This window comes from Schistocerca piceifrons, chromosome X, assembly GCF_021461385.2.
Source record: "Schistocerca piceifrons isolate TAMUIC-IGC-003096 chromosome X, iqSchPice1.1, whole genome shotgun sequence".
Taxonomy (NCBI): domain Eukaryota; kingdom Metazoa; phylum Arthropoda; class Insecta; order Orthoptera; family Acrididae; genus Schistocerca; species Schistocerca piceifrons.
The window spans coordinates 288,772,531-288,789,977 of NC_060149.1; the positions used below are offsets into that span (position 1 = coordinate 288,772,531).

Below are 17,447 nucleotides of genomic sequence, written 5' to 3' on the forward strand. Positions count from 1 at the left end.
TGAAGGCTGCCTGTGCTATTCGAGCAGCTGATTCGCAGGCAACAGCGAATCGGCTGCTTGAACCCAGACGCAGCGCGTTGTTGCAGCAAGACGTCGATGCAGCACAGCAGCTATCTTGTGGCCGGTTGTCTATACTGCTGCCCGGGTCTTTGAGGAGCTGCAGGAGGAGAACACACGCGTCTCGTTGGACTGCAATCGCTGGCAGCCACAAAGTCTACAGCGTGTAGTCGTCGTCTATACACTTATATTCAGGGAATATACTTATTCACAACGCCAATTTTATTTTAGGAAAATGGAATTAATTTACACTCCTGGAAATTGAAATAAGAACACCGTGAATTCATTGTCCCAGGAAGGGGAAACTTTATTGACACATTCCTGGGGTCAGATACATCACATGATCACACTGACAGAACCACAGGCACATAGACACAGGCAACAGAGCATGCACAATGTCGGCACTAGTACAGTGTATATCCACCTTTCGCAGCAATGCAGGCTGCTATTCTCCCATGGAGACGATCGTAGAGATGCTGGATGTAGTCCTGTGGAACGGCTTGCCATGCCATTTCCACCTGGCGCCTCAGTTGGACCAGCGTTCGTGCTGGACGTGCAGACCGCGTGAGACGACGCTTCATCCAGTCCCAAACATGCTCAATGGCGGACAGATCCGGAGATCTTGCTGGCCAGGGTAGTTGACTTACACCTTCTAGAGCACGTTGGGTGGCACGGGATACATGCGGACGTGCATTGTCCTGTTGGAACAGCAAGTTCCCTTGCCGGTCTAGGAATGGTAGAACGATGGGTTCGATGACGGTTTGGATGTACCGTGCACTATTCAGTGTCCCCTCGACGATCACCAGTGGTGTACGGCCAGTGTAGGAGATCGCTCCCCACACCATGATGCCGGGTGTTGGCCCTGTGTGCCTCGGTCGTATGCAGTCCTGATTGTGGCGCTCACCTGCACGGCGCCAAACACGCATACGACCATCATTGGCACCAAGGCAGAAGCGACTCTCATCGCTGAAGACGACACGTCTCCATTCGTCCCTCCATTCACGCCTGTCGCGACAGCACTGGAGGCGGGCTGCACGATGTTGGGGCGTGAGCGGAAGACGGCCTAACGGTGTGCGGGACCGTAGCCCAGCTTCATGGAGACGGTTGCGAATGGTCCTCGCCGATACCCCAGGAGCAACAGTGTCCCTAATTTGCTGGGAAGTGGCGGTGCGGTCCTCTACGGCACTGCGTAGGATCCTACGGTCTTGGCGTGCATCCGTGCGTCGCTGCGGTCCGGTCCCAGGTCGACGGGCACGTGCACCTTCCGCCGACCACTGGCGACAACATCGATGTACTGTGGAGACCTCACGCCCCACGTGTTGAGCAATTCGGCGGTACGTCCACCCGGCCTCCCGCATACCCACTATACGCCCTCGCCCAAAGTCCGTCAACTGCACATACGGTTCACGTCCACGCTGTCGCGGCATGCTACCAGTGTTAAAGACTGCGATGGAGCTCCGTATGCCACGGCAAACTGGCTGACACTGACGGCGGCGGTGCACAAATGCTGCGCAGCTAGCGCCATTCGACGGCCAACACCGCGGTTCCTGGAGTGTCCGCTGTGCCGTGCGTGTGATCATTGCTTGTACAGCCCTCTCGCAGTGTCCGGAGCAAGTATGGTGGGTCTGACACACCGGTGTCAATGTGTTCTTTTTTCCATTTCCAGGAGTGTATTTTTAAATGAAGGAATGACTTAACGCTCCCACAACCGGGATTTATTTTTCACTGAGTGCCACTGGCGCCATAAAGACCCCAACTAATCTACACGGGATATATTGGCAACATTTTAATGAAATAACATAAAAACATCCATTACAGAAGTTCAACGCAACAGTCATCAGTCTATTTTCATAAATGTTGCATTCAAGAAACAAAGTAATTTAGATTGGGGTCATATTGACTAATGTGGTACTAGAAAGGCTACAGCAACAGCTGATCGAAGAAACTCTAACAGTGGGTTCAAAAATAAGCGGGAAATGATATTCTCATCGTTGGAGGTGTTTCTTATAGCAGCTGTTCAATGTAACAGTCATCATGCTATTTTTAACCATGTTCCATTCAAGTAATTAAAAAGAAAAAAAAAGAAAACAATTTACTCTGATCAGCCAGCACATTATGACCACCGATCTGTAATCGATATGAACCCTTCCAGGCGATAGCAGTGCCACCTGGCGAGGAGTGACTGCTAGTCAGACACACGCACGGGCCATGTAATAGCAGTGCGAGTGCTGTCCGTGTGTAGAATGGAGAAGGCGCGCGACCTATCCGAGTTTGACCGAGGGCAGATTGTGATGGCCAGGAAGCTCGGCACGAGCATTTCGGAAACTGCACGACTTTTCGAGTGTTCCGGAACTGCTGTGATAAGTGTCGTCAACACGAGGCGAAAAAGGGTGAAACAATGTCCAGACGTCGTGGGGTTGGGCTGCCACCCTTCATTACAGATGTCGGACGTCGTAGGTTGGGCAGACTAGTAAAACAGGACAGGCGTCGAACTGTGGCGGAACTAACATCAGACTTTAATGCTGGCAGATTACAAATGTGTCTCGACACACCGAGTACCGAAAGCTCCTAGCGCAGCCGACGACCCATTCATTTGCGAATGTAAACACCACGACGTCGGCGACTGCGACTGAAATGGACACGTGACCATCGGCATTGGACGTTAGCGGCAGTAGCACAACGTTGCATGGTATGATGAATCCTGATACTTTCTTCATCATACCGATAGGAGGGCGCGATTCTGTCGCCTTCCAGGGGAACAGCTCCTCGACACCTGTACTGCGGGACGGAGACAAGCAGGCGGCAGCTCCATTATGCTCTGAGGAATATTCACGTTGGCATCCATTTATCGATTGGAGCTCGTACAAGGCACTATGACAGCCACGGAATATCGTAGACCACATACATCGCTTCATGACGATCATGTCTTCCAATGGCAGTGGCATTTTTCAACAAGATAATGCGCACTGTCACAAGGCCAGGAGTGTGATGAAGTGGTTCGAGGAACACAGTGGAGAGTTCCAGTTGATGTGATCTGATCGAAAACATATGGGATGTGACTGAACACGGCGTTAGACCCAATGGCGTCCCCTGCCCGGAATTTACGGGAATTAGGTGACATGTGTGCGCAGATGTGGTGCCAGTTTCTTTCAGCGACTTACCAAGGCCTCATTATTCCCATGCCACGACGCGTCGCCGGTGTTATCCGTACCAGAGGTGGACGGTGGACATAGCAGCTACAAGATAAGCAGTGATAATGTTCTGGCTGATCAGAGTGCATTGGTATCATATTGACCCCGGTGGTAGCCAGTGCAAAAACTACGAACAAATTTTAAACTAGAATGAGATTTTCAGTCTGCAGCGGAGTGTTCGCTGATATGAAACTTCGTGGCAGATTAAAACCGTGTGCCGGACCGAGACTCGAAATCGGGAACTTTGTCTTTCGCGGGCAAGTGCTCTACCAACTGAGCTACTCTAGCACGACTCACGCCTCGTCCTCACAGCTTTACGTCTGCCAGTACCTCGTCTCCCACCTTCCAAACTTCGCAGAAGCTCTTCTGCGAAACTTGCAGAACTAGCACTTCTGAAAGAAAGAATATTACGGAGACATGGCTTAGCCACAGCCAAGGGGATGTTCCCAGAATGAGATTTTCACTCTGCAGCTGAGTGTGCTTGGGTAGCTCAGTTGGTAGAGCACTTGACCGCGAAAGACAAAGGTCCCGAGTTCGAGTCTCGGTCAGACACACAGTTTTAATCTGCCAGGAAGTTTCATATCAGCATACAGTCCGATGCAGAGTGAAAATCTCATTCTGCAAACATCCCCTAGGCTGTGGCTAAGCCATGTCTCCGCAATATCCTTTCTTTCAGGAGTACTAGTTCTGCAAGGTTCGCAGGAGAGCTTCTGCAAAGTTTGGAAGGTAGGAGACGAGGTACTGGCAGAAGTAAAGCTGTGAGGAGGGGGCGTGAGTCGTGCTTGGATAGCTCAGTTGGTAGAGCACTTGTCCGTGAAAGGCAAAGGTCCCGAGTTCGAGTCTCGGTCCGGCACACAGTGTTAATCTGCCAGGAAGTTTCAAATTTTAAACTGTTGTAAGTATAAAAATGAACAGAACATAACTGAATACAAATGATTCAAAGCAAGAAAGTCATGATCTTAAAACAATAGATCTGTAAATAATGGAAATATACATTTCCACTGTGCTCATGGGTTCATATTGACACCAGTGTTACTAGGGGGGTTAATCTCAAAAATACGCAGATATATTTTTAATAATTTTGTGTGTCTAGAAAAAAAGTTTCTTGTGACTGGTGAATTTGTAGGGCGGAGCAAATAGGTTTGGTACTGACGGGTGGCGGCGAGCCTCGGAGAGGCGGTGCCCAGCCCGGACTCGCAGCAGGAGGCGGTACTGGAGGCGCTGGAGTGGCTGCATGGCAGCGCCAGGGACCAGTCCGACGTCAGGCTGGAGCTGCGCGACAGCGTCGGCGACGTCTGCGTGCCCGCGTCCACCGCACCCTGCAACCATACGTTCATACTCCTACCAACACTGCTACATGATGTGATGCGCCGACTAAATCATACACCTAAACAATAAAGTTTCTTAAATCGCTTTCGATACAAATATTGACCGATTAGTCTTCAAAAAAAGTATAGAGGTTGACAATAGAGATAATTTGAACACTTTTAAATTTATCGTTTTTTGTATCTGTATTATTTAAAATTGTTGAAATGATGTAATACACTACTGGCCATTAAAATTGCTACACCACGAAGATGACGTACTACAGGCGCGAAATTTAACCGACAGGTGATATGCAAATGATTAGCTTTTCAGAGCATTCACACAACGTTGGCGCCGGTGGTGACACCTACAACGTGCAGACGCGAGGAAAGTTTCCAACCGATTTCTCATACACAAACAGCAGTTGACCGGCGTTGCCTGGTGAAACGTTGTTGTAATGCCTCGTGTAAGGAGGAGAAATGCGTACCATAAGTCGGATTGTAGCCTATCACGATTGCGGTTTATCGTGTCGCGACATTGCTGCTCGCGTTGTTAGAGATCCAATGACTGTTAGCAGAATATGGAATCGGTGAGTTCAGAAGGGTAATACGGAATGCCGTGTTGGATCCCAACGGCCTCGTATCACTAGCAGTCGAGATAATAGGCATCTTATCCGCATGGCTGTAACGGACCGTGCAGCCAAATCTCGATCCCCGAGTCAACAGATGAGGACGTTTGCAAGACAACAACCATCTGCACGAACAGTTCGACGACGTTTACAGCAGCATGGACTATCAGCTCGGAGACCATGGCTGCGGTTACCCTTGGCGCTGCTTCACAGACAGGAGCGCCTACGATGGTGTACTCAACGACGAACCTGGGTGCACGAATGGCAAAATGTCATTTTTTCGGATGAATCCAGGTTCTGTTTACAGCATCATGATGTCACATCCGTGTTTGCCGACATCGCGGTGAACGCACATTGGAAGCGTGTATTCGTCATCGCCATACTGGCGTATCGCCCAGCGTGATGGTATGGAGTGCCATTGGTTACACGTCTCGATCACATCTTGTTCCCACTGACGGCAGTTTTGAACAGTGGACGTTAAATTTCAGATGTGTTACGACCCGTGGCTCTTACCTTCATTCGATCCCTGCGAAACCCTACATTTCTGCAGGATAATGCACGACCGCATGTAGCAGGTCCAGTACGGGCCTTTCTGGATACAGAAAATGTTCAACTGCTGCCCTCGGCAGCACATTCTCCAGACCTCTCACCAGTTGAAAACGTCTGGTCAATGGTGGCTGAGCAACTGGCTCGTCAGAATACGCGAGTCACTACTCTTGATGAACTGTGGTATCGTGTTGAAGCTGCATGGTCAGCTGTAACTGTACACGCCATCCAAGCTCTGTTTGACTCAATGCCCAGGCGTATCAAGGCCGTTATTACGGCCAGAGGTGGTTGTTCTGGGTACTGATTTCTCAGGATCTATGCACCCAAATTGCGTGAAAATGTAATCACATGTCAGTTCTAGTATAATATATTTGTCCAATGAATACCCGTTTATCATCTGCATTTCTTCTTGGTGTAGCCTTTTTAATGGCCAGTAGTCTATTTAATTGATCAAATTGTAATGGCTTTTCTGCGTCAGGGGTGTAATTGAGGCTTTAATAAAGAGAAAAATTAGTGTCACAAAACTCTAGCAATCGGGCTGGACAATTAACTTGGCACGCTCGGTAGTGCTGTGCGCAACCGTAACGGAAGGAGACAGTGCCGAAGCATTGTACAGTGAAGACGCAGGTCGATGGTTGTGGATATAAAATTATTGCGGTGCAAAAATTGCGCCTAATCTTCATCAAAGTGGTGTGGCTTTTCACTTACACATTATTAATTCGTATCTGCAATCACCAAGTCGCGGATACAAGAACTTAAATTTAAATTTAATTCTCGAGCCATGGCTGCCGCTGTAACAATGGCTCTGAGGCGCGTCATGCTGCTTGGCATGAAAGTTTCCAGGGACGTGGAGAAGCTGTGTCAGATCATCGTTTCGACGAGGCAACCACAATCATACTTCCGTCGAAGCAAACGACGACAAGACGAGATATTCATTTCGTTCAGTAGCATAATATAAGGAGTATCAATCATGTTAGGCCAAAGTGTTACAATAGTTAATTCCATTATTATAATTTAGTGGCAACAGTGGTTAAACTTTCGTTTGATAAATCAATTTCTGTACTATGCCTAACCTTTTGTCATATTATTTAAAATAATAATCTCAATAAAAATTACGATCTTTTGAATCTTAGTAATATTGCCACAAAATAATATTTCAGAATAAAATGTTAATAAGTATTTTGTTTAAACAGAAATTTTAAGTATCTATGCACTGTTTTTCCATTTCATGGAGTAAATTAACTAACTAATAGTTTACAACCCAGTTAACGAATTTCAATAATTAATTAAGTGAAACTGTCTTAGATGGCTGCCTGAACATGGCATTAGGCTCTATTTGGCTTGCTGCCAACTTAGAATTTTTAGTACAAATTACAATTAACTAATTTTCTTCTAAATTAATAGTAAATTTTAAAGCAATTGAAATTAAATTAGCTTCTACAGAGCTTGGCAACAGTAACAACCTGGACATAATTGGAGGGTTTAATAAGGTAAGACACAACTTATCTTCTCTGCACCTGCAACTCTATCTTTCCAACGGATGGATGTATTCACAGTATCGAAACGATACTGAAGCTACGCAGTGTTATGATTAAGGAAGAGTTCTTGTAATAGGGAGTGAATTTCATGATCGAGCCCCTGCATCCATCAGTTACCTCAGAATCAACAGTCAACCGTCTTAATTGTTTACCAACAACACGTTTACTACACACACAGGTCATTTCATAGAGAAAGATGATAATAATATCGTTAGTTACCTCAGTAAATGCAATGCAGATACTTCAGTGAGTGATAGGGCGAAATTTTTGGGTTTACTGTCAACTTCTGCGATGCCTAAAATTATGACCAGTGCTACAGCCAGGATTAACGGGCCACGACTACGCAGGTGACAGCAACAGCTAACATTTTCGCGAGCAGCGGCCAATGACGCGGAATAATAGCTTTCATTATTCAGTATTAACCTTAGCAATACTGAGACATTTTCCATAGCGTGCATTACTAAGAGGGGGGGGGGGGGGGGGGGAACCTTTGTGCCCACCCTAAACATGTTGAAAAACAGATTGTTGTTGAATTATATTAACAACATACTTTTTAAAGAGGTACTGATGTGCTAGTAGGATCCGGAACCTTTAAAAAAAACTTTTTAGCACACTCTTAGCAATATCAATGCACTTTCAGTAATGTGTGCTACCTACTTTATGACCATCACAAAAAGTATATGAAAAATTTTGTTCGCTGTTCTTGACTTACACGCTCAACATGTTTTTAAATAGATGTTGACGTGTAAGTAAGGTCCTGAACCTGGAAATATTGAATACAACATTCACTAGAGAAAGTAACGTCTACCACAGAGACTTAAATTTTTGGGTTAAGCTTCACTGAAGAATTTAAAACATATATTGAAAATGGTGGAAGAACTCACTAAAAACAATAAACATTTTTCAAAATTTTAAATTATAAAGAAACTCACTTGATTAAAATATTTTCAAAAGGTGGGCATAAAGAAGCCCCCTCCCTTCCTCGGTATTACTGGGATTACAGTTTTGACCACACTTGGTGAATTAAAAGATATTAATGTGTTTTGACTATACTTGGTGCATTTAAACGATATTAATTTATGAACAATTATAAGACCAACAGGTCACGAAATAGCAGTTTTATAATAACTGCTAAATAAGAAACTTGAGCCGGCCGCTGTGGCCCAGCGGTTCTAGGCGTTTCAGTCCGGAGACGCGCAACTGCTACGGTCGCAGGTTCGATTCCTGCGTGGGGCATAGATGTGTGTGATGTCCTTAGGTTAGTTAGACTTAAGTAGTTCTACGTCTAGGGGACTGGTGACCTCAGATGTTAAGTCCCATAGTGCTCAGAGCCATTTGAACCATTTTTTGAAAAAATAAAACACCTACAGCCGGCCTTATGAGTTTATTTTGTCGCTACCAGTTTCGACGCTTCATTGCGGACGGCTGTAGGTGTTTTATTTTTTGCACGATCTATGTTCCACGTCAACGTGTGATAACCACTCACAGATGGCAAGTGGCAGCATTAACAGTTGAGGGTATATAAAGGGGGAACGCAGAAAATATTGTAATTGTTTTGGTAATCCGGAAACGGAGCAATCTCTCTGACGTCCAAAAGGCCATGATCATTGCGAACACCAATGGCTCACGTGACTAGCAAGAGATGACACCTGGAGCGAAATGTACAAGAGCGAGGGGGGTAAATGAGTCACGATTGGTATATAGTTTTCTTTTTTTCAGCAATAAAGTCAGAAGTCGCTCCACATAAGTTGGTGTGAAAACGAAACATGAAACCCACGAACCAGAAAATGAGGACAACAACTTTTCGAGACCGTAATAATGCAAGCGTTAAGAAACATGAGTGGTCACATGAGCAGCATGACTGGGAATACGAATGAGGTAAATAGTAATATAAAGGTTCCTATATGCTCATTTCACCATTCAAACAGAGGAATTGAAAACCTATAATAAGAAATTGGAGGCTAATTTTACAAGCCAATTAAAAGACAATAATGAAAATCTAACAAGGTAGGACTGGAGACGAATTTACCGATTTCTACACAACAAAGCGATAGAAAACAGAGATTGGTAAACTGATGGGACTTATGAAAGGGAAATATCAGATGTTTAAAAAGGCAGGGTTGTGATATCAACGCTAGATTCGATTTTGAAATGCTGGGAATCGAAGAGAGTGTTGAGGCGACGGTAAATAGGGAGATACAGAGATTGGTTCCGGTATTGAAAGCTGAAATTTGTACAGAAACAAATGCAGAGATTCTACCGTTAAGAAATCCAGTTTCGACTATTCAAAATTCCTGCACGCTTTTAGAAATGTTAAGTAATATTACCCCTGAAATTCGCAATGAAGCGAAGTCTTTGCGCCAACAGTTACAGAACTGGATTAGCAGCGTTCCACTAGTTATACAGAAATCTGAACTATTGCGTAAAGAAGAGAAATACGATTCGTTGAAGAAACAGAGGTGTTGCCACCCTTCAGATTTTATAAAGAACGGTGAACGAGTACTACCGAAGGATATGAGTATTGGGGAGAAAATCAATGTAGTGATTGAGACTCTAGCACATAATGCAGAAAGGTAGGGTTTGAATCTAGTCACCACAACCACGAATTTGCAGGACCCAAAGACAATTTTTGAAAGAATTCTGGTCCATCTAAAAACAAGACAATTTGTGGCGCGGGTTTGTCGTCACACGAATGCCAGGTAATAATGAAAGGAAATTCATGACAGAATTTTGTGAGTTATGGTTTCGAAAAGTCGAACAGCTGAAATACAGGTATTCTGAACCTGGGATAGTACGGAAACTCTGGAAAAAGCTTCTAGATGACTTAAAACGTTACGTTGTGAGTAACTATAAAATATTCGACGAATTTTAGGAAAAGGCAGAGAACGAAATCTCATGCAAGTGAATGTGTCTGATTGGGTTGGGATGTCCAGAATGGACCACAAAACAATATTCTGAGAGGAAGGTCACGAGGCAAATTTGCTAACCCTGGGCAAAGTGACTTCCATAAGAAAAGGATTAATAGTGATGAGGAAAACTTGTTTCCAAGCAGATCGTGGGCCTAGCGGCTGCGGATTAAAGTAGCTGGCCGGAAGATGACAGAAAACATATGTATTTTCCAGATGAGGTTAGCAGCAGGAGAACAAAGCATTTCAAAATGGAAAATTTTGTCGAAAGAGGAACTATAATCTGAATACAGTAGGTGTGCAAACGTTGGATGTAAGGACCACTTCAGGGAAACAATAAGAAAGTGAGGCAAATAGCGATAAGCAGAGTGAAGTAACAGATCTGCGTGAGGGAGATCGGAAGTACCGTTAGAAAGACAGGTTGTCGTTTCGCATGACAATTGTCGATAAATAGGCGAGGTAGAAGGGGGGGAGGTATTTGTGAAGAAATTCAGTCAAATGCACGACGTGTTTCAAGAATGGGAAAACGAAAAAGGTAGTGATCTGAAGGTGGCTCTGTCGACATTGAAGATAAGTAAGGAGCAAAAGGGGCACAGCACAATGATAATTGCCAAAGACGATGTAGACAACATAATCCCATTCGAAGATTGTGTACAAAGACTCGATCCAGTTAAAACGGTAACTTTCGAAGGAGACGAACATGATCCAGACATGAGATGACTGGAAAGCCATGCTGGTTTCGATGTTTATTAAGTAAATGTAGAATGTTATGTTAATGAGGAGCAACAATTAATTTGAACATCATAGTTTATTAGCAACAGAGATCAGACTTCTGTTTGATAAATCCATCATTGTACTATCCTTAATCTTTCGTCATATTATTTGAAACAATAACTTGAATAAAAATTACGATCTTTAGAATCGTAACAATATTTACAGAATATAATATTTGAGATTATAATGCTAATAATTTATTTTGTTTAAACATAAATTTTAAATTTTTGTGCACTGATTGCCGTTGTTTTTCCAGTTGCTGAAGTAAATTCACTAAGTGAAAGGTCAAAATCAAGTTAATAATTTTCAATAATTAATTATGTTAAACGGCCTACATATGGCTGCTAGAACATGGCATGAGAATCAATTTGACTTGCTATCATCTTAAAAATTTTAGTACAAATTACAGTTAACTACTTTGCTTTTAAATTCCCCGTAACTTTCAGAAGCAGTTAAAATTAAATTAGCTGTTACAGAGCTTGGCGACCACAAGAATCTGGATGTAATATTTCTTTCAGAGGTTTTAATAATGTAAGACACAACTTCTCTTTCGCTGCACCAACAACTCTGGTTGTTCAATAGACGGATGTATTCACAGTCCGAAACGATACTGAAAGTAGACAGTGCTATGGTTAAGGAAGAGTTCTTGCGATGGGAAATGAATTTTATGGTCGAGCCCCTGAATCCATCAGTTACTTCGGAAGCAGCAGTCGATCGCCTTAATTGTTTAACAACAATCCATTTACTATACATTGGGCTCGGTTCATAGACAAAGATGATAGTAATATCGTTAGTTGCCTAACTAAATGAAATTCAAATGTTCCAGTGAGCGATAGGGTGAGACATTTGTGTTTACTGATAACTTTTGTAAAGGCTAAAATTACGATCAGTTCTGTAGCCAAGGTCACGCGCCACGATAGCTACAGGGCCCAATGACGTGAAACAATAGCTCTCATTATTCGTTATCATACTTCGTGCATTTAAACGGTATTAATTTATGAAACAAACAATTATCAGGTCAATTGGTCACGAAATAGCAGTTTTATTAATAACCGTTATGTAAGAAATTTGAAGCGATTATACGCAATTTGTCACTTCTTAAAAGCACAGACTGAGTTTATGAAAAATTGTGAGGGTTGGGTCACAACCATATGTGCCATCAGTAAAGCAGAGTGCAAGCCTCGAGTGTCCACATATGTTGGTCGTGCCGTACCGCGAGTAATTAGCAAAGCTGTTAATTATCTAAGGCGTCTACCAGAGAGAGTCGTCATTGCGCAAGGGTTGCGCGTCCTTGATATACAGGGGACAAACCTCAGGAGGTGATTCCTGACTGGAAAAGGGATATATTAGTTCCTTAAATATGCCTGGAATATTATGGTAGTTTAATACTATTACACTGCATTACACATTACGTGGTATTACATTGGTCTGAAAACTTAGTGACAAAAGTAAGCTGTGCATTATGTGTCAATCGCAAGTAATATAGATCGATGAGATTTGGACCACACATAGAAAGAACCACTGCAGTATAGTACAGAAAATAACTGAAAGAAATACGCAATGAGACGAACAGAACTGACACTTTTATTCAAAGTCACCGTGGTTTATGATGGTCCCCTGGACCACACAAAAGGAGGGACATAGTTATTAATAGGATGCGTGATCACACGGACGCCAATGCATAACGTCTTCCCCACATATCCCACACATGCTCGATGAAATTTAGGTTGGGGGACGGACACGTCAGCCCATTCACCCGAATGCACCCCTGAAAATTCTATGTACCGACTTGACAGAAAATCCTAGGAAGTTCTGGTCTTCGTTAAATCAGTAAGTGGCTCGAAACAGCATATCCAGACACTCCGGGATGATGACACGCGTAAAGCTGAAATACTAAACACCTTTTTCCAAAGCTGTTTCACAGGGGAAGACCGCACTGCAGTTCCTTCTCTAAATCCTCGCACAAACGAAAAAATGGCTGACATCGAAATAAGTGTCCAAGGAATAGAAAAGCAACTGAAATCACTCAACAGAGGAAAGTTCACTGGACCAAACGGGATACCAATTCGATTCTACACAGAGTACGCGAAAGAACTTACCCCCCTTCTAACAGCCGTGTACCGCAAGCCTCTAGAGGAACGGAAGTTTCCAAATGATTGGAAAACAGCACAGGTAGTCCCAGTCTTAAAGAAGGGTCGTCGGGCAGATGCGCAAAACTATAGACCTATATCTTTGACATCGATCTGTTGTAGAATTTTAGAACATGTTTCTTGCTCGCGTATCATGTCGTTTCTGGAAACCCAGAATCTACTCTGTAGGAATCAACATGGATTCCGGAGACAGTGATCGTGTGAGACCCAACTCGCTTTATTTGTTCATGAGACCCAGAAAATATTAGATACAGGCTTCCAGGTAGATGCCATTTTCCTTGACTTCCGGAAGGCGTTCGATACAGTTCCGCACTGTCGCCTGATAAACAAAGTAAGAGCATACGGAATATCAGACCAGCTGTGTGGCTGGATTGAAGAGTTTTTAGCAAACAAAACACAGCATGTTGTTCTCAATGGAGAGACGTCTATAGACGTTAAAGTAACCTCTGGCGTGCCGCAGGAAAGTGTTATGGGACCATTGCTTTTTACAATATATATAAATGACTTAGTAGATAGTATCGGAAGTTCCATGCGGCTTTTCGCGGATGATGCTGTAGTATACAGAGAAGTTGCAGCATTAGAAAATTGCAGCGAAATGCAGGAAGATCCGCAGCGCATAGGCACTTGGTGCAGGGAGTGGCAACTGACCCTTAACATAGACAAATGTAATGTATTGCGAATACATAGAAAGAAGGATCCTTTATTGTATGATTATACGATAGCGGAACAAACCTGGTAGCAGTTACTTCTGTAAAATATCTGGGAGTGTGCGTGCGGAACGATTTGAAGTGGAATGATCATATAAAATTAATTGTTGGTAAGGCGGGTACCAGGTTGAGATTAATTGGGAGAGTCCTTAGAAAATGTAGTCCATCAACAAAGGAGGTGGCTTACAAATCACTCGTTCGACCTATACTTGAGTATTATTCATCAGTGTGGGATCCATACCAGGTCGAGTTGACGGAGGAGATAGAGAAGATCCAGCATAAAACGTGGTTCGTCTGAAAATGCCACCTGTTGCTTCTCAGTGGACGTCCCGTTGCGCTATGGGCTTACAAGTTGCCGGCCGCTGTGGACAAGCGGTTCTAGGCGCTTCAGTCCAGAACCGCGCTGCTGCTACGGTCGAAGGTTCGAATCCTGCCTCGGGCATGGATGTGTGTGACGTCCTTAGGTTAGTCAGGTTTAAGTAGTTCTAAGTCTGGGGGACTGATGACCTCAGAAGTCAAGTCTCATAGTGCTCAGAGCCATATGAACCATTCGACAATGTTCCCGGATGCGTTATGTGCACCCAAATGGTTCAAATGGCTCTGAGCACTATGGGACTCAACTGCTGTGGTCATTAGTCCCCTAGAACTTAGAACTAGTTAAACCTAACTAACCTAAGGACATCACAAACATCCATGCCCGAGGCAGGATTCGAACCTGCGACCGTAGCGGTCTTGCGGTTCCAGACTGCAGCGCCTTTAACCGCACGGCCACTTCGGCCGGCTATGTGCACCCACCTTTCGCCAGTTCAGGTAACGTCCAGATTCATTGAACATGAAATTTTGGTGGTCCTGGTGTTATGGTATAGGAAGGCGTAATGTTGCATGGGTGTACTGACTTCGAAATCTTTGAATACAGTATACTAATTAGTCCACATCATTGTATCACCGTACTCCTTCCCGATGTGCGTCTTTTAAGGGATCCAGTCTTGGGTTTTAGCCACAGACGTCTCTTTTACACCGTCCATTTACATTAATGTGACTACCATCTATGTTCGAGCTTTTGTATGTCCATTCTTTTAGCAGGACGTCTCTGGGACGACGGCCGTTTACTATCGTGACAAAAAATAAAAGCCGGCCAGAGTGGCCGAGCGGTTCTAGGCGCTTCAGTCTGGAACCACACGACTGCTACGGTCGCAGGTTCGAATCCTGCCTCGGGCATGGACGTGTGTGATGTCAGTAAGTTAGTAAGGTTTAAGTAGTTCTAAGTTCTAGGGGACTGATGGCCTCAGATGTTAAGTCCCATAGTACTCAGAGCCATTTGAACCATTTTTTGAAAAAATAAAACACCTATAGCCGTCCTTATGACTTTATTTTGTCGCTACCAGTTTCGATGCTTCATTGCGGACGGCTGTAGGTGCTTTATTTTTTGTCACGATCTATGTTCGACGTCAACGTGCGATAACCACTCAGCCTCGTGATGACTGGGTGTTGTGTGATGTCCTTAGGTTAGTCGCCAAACACGGATGCGACCATCATGATGCTGTAAACAGAACCTGGATTCATCCGAAAAAATGACGTTTTGCCATTCGTGCACCCAGGTTCGTCGTTGAGTACAGCATCGCAGACGCTCCTGTCTGTGATGCAGCGCCAAGGGTAACCGCAGCCATGGTCTCCGAGCTGATAGTCCATGCTGCTGCGAACGTCGTCGAACTGTTCGTGCAGATGGTTGTCTTGCAAGCGTCCCCATCTGTTGACTCAGGGATCGAGACGTGGCTGCACGATCCGTTACAGCCATGCGGATAAGATGGCTGTCATCTCGACTGCTAGTGATACGAGGCCGTTGGGATCCAGCACGGCGTTCCGTATTACCCTCCTGAACCCACAGATACCATATTCCGCCAACAGTCATTGGATCTCGACCAACGCGAGCTGCAATGTCGCGATACGATAAACCGCAATCGCGATAGGCTTCAATGCAACCTTTATCAAAGTCGGAAACGTGATGGTACGCATTTCTCCTCGTTACACGAGGCATCACAACAACGTTTCACCAGGCAACGCCGGTCAACTGCTGTTTGCGTATGAGAAATCGGTTGGAAACTTTCCTCATGTCAGAAATTTGTAGGTGTCGCCACCGGCGCCAACGTTGTGTGAATGCTCTGAAAAGCTAATCATTTGTATATCACAGTATCTTCTTCCTGTCGGTTAAATTTCGCGTCTGTAGCACGTCATCTTCGTGGTGTAGCAATTTTATTGGCCAGTAGTGTAGTACTGGTTCACTGACTCTCGGTCAGTGTCTAATCACAACAGACACGGAATGGTCTGTGAATGATGGAAGATTGGAATTGTCAAAAGTTGTAATTGGCATTTTTAGCAAAACACATTTACAGTGCTACTGTGTACTCTGTTGCATGTCTCTGAATTTGTGTCAAGTGACAAATCACCGAGAAGATGTTTCAAACATTCATTACTAGACAGCGCATGAGCTTTGTGCCAAGAAACGCTTTCCTCTGGAGTTCCAAGTGCCATCCGTCCAGGTTTCCTCCATTTAGCTGACGCATAATTTGTGAATTAATCAGAATACGTACAAACTTTTGTTTGTATCAGTGAAAAATGTTTTTAATGGAAGTAAATAACTTGTACCTCAAAAACAGTAAAAATAGTTGGAGAAGTGAATCGACAAAACAACGGTGTGACTAGAAAGTCTTATGAAAAGCCATTTCTTCCTCTACAACACGGGGAGTTCTACAGTAAACTTTGCGACATTTGATCCCAAGAATGGAGATTTGTAAGAAACGGAAGTCAATACAGAAATGTTTTTCTTGAATTTAACTTTGCTTTTATTTACTGCAATTCTTCTAGTTGAAATTTGCTGCTGTATTTGCGCACTTGTATTATCGCAAATAAAACATATTTCCTCAATATTAATGGTACCTGAAACAAAAACTTTCTTATACACCCTTAGAATTAGTCATTGCCCTGGTATGGCACCTGGAACGTTCTTAACAAATTAATTATTTTCTAATTTATCTCATTATTTTTTGCAGTGATGAGGTGAGCAGCATAATTCTGTTGTGTCAGACAACTTTCCAAATTTTTGGATACAAAAAGTTACGTGCAAAAAGAGATCATTGTTTTTTGTCTCTCCTGTAAAATATGAGATCTGCTACTTTGAAGTTTCAGATTTCCACTTTTCCCTGCCCGATTTGCCCCTTTTCTTCTCGAGCGCCGCCCCACGCCGCGCTCACTGCTACAGCAAGGCAGCACTCCCACTAGGCGTTGTTCGAATTGCTTATATTTCGAGGTTTTATGTGTCTCTTCATTAGAGTTGCGCTCTACCAACAATAAGGTTCGGTAGTTTTGGTACAGTGCATAAATGACTTGGTAAATGGTAAGAGTACCTGTGGTATTGGTAAAATTGGTAGAGAAAGAAATATAAATGAATGCGTGAGAGATAAACTGTGATTCGACGACTTCTCTTTATTTTTGTTTGTTTGTTTTTCACATAATTAGACTGCACATCGTTAACTGTTAGTCCATTGTGTATTTTATATACACACAAAATATAAATTGTACTTTATAAGTAAAAAAAAAAAGAACGTAGCTACTCGCGTAAATGCACAAACACAAAAAATCTATATAATT

General features: G+C 43.7%; 1 non-coding gene across 1 annotated transcript; it reads left to right on the forward strand.

Moving 5' to 3' along the window:
• The first annotated feature begins 4,027 nt into the window (after window positions 1-4,027).
• Trnas-uga lies at window positions 4,028-4,102 on the forward strand. The gene has a single exon. It is a non-coding gene; the product is annotated as a tRNA-Ser (tRNA).
• The last annotated feature ends 13,345 nt before the right edge of the window (window positions 4,103-17,447 follow it).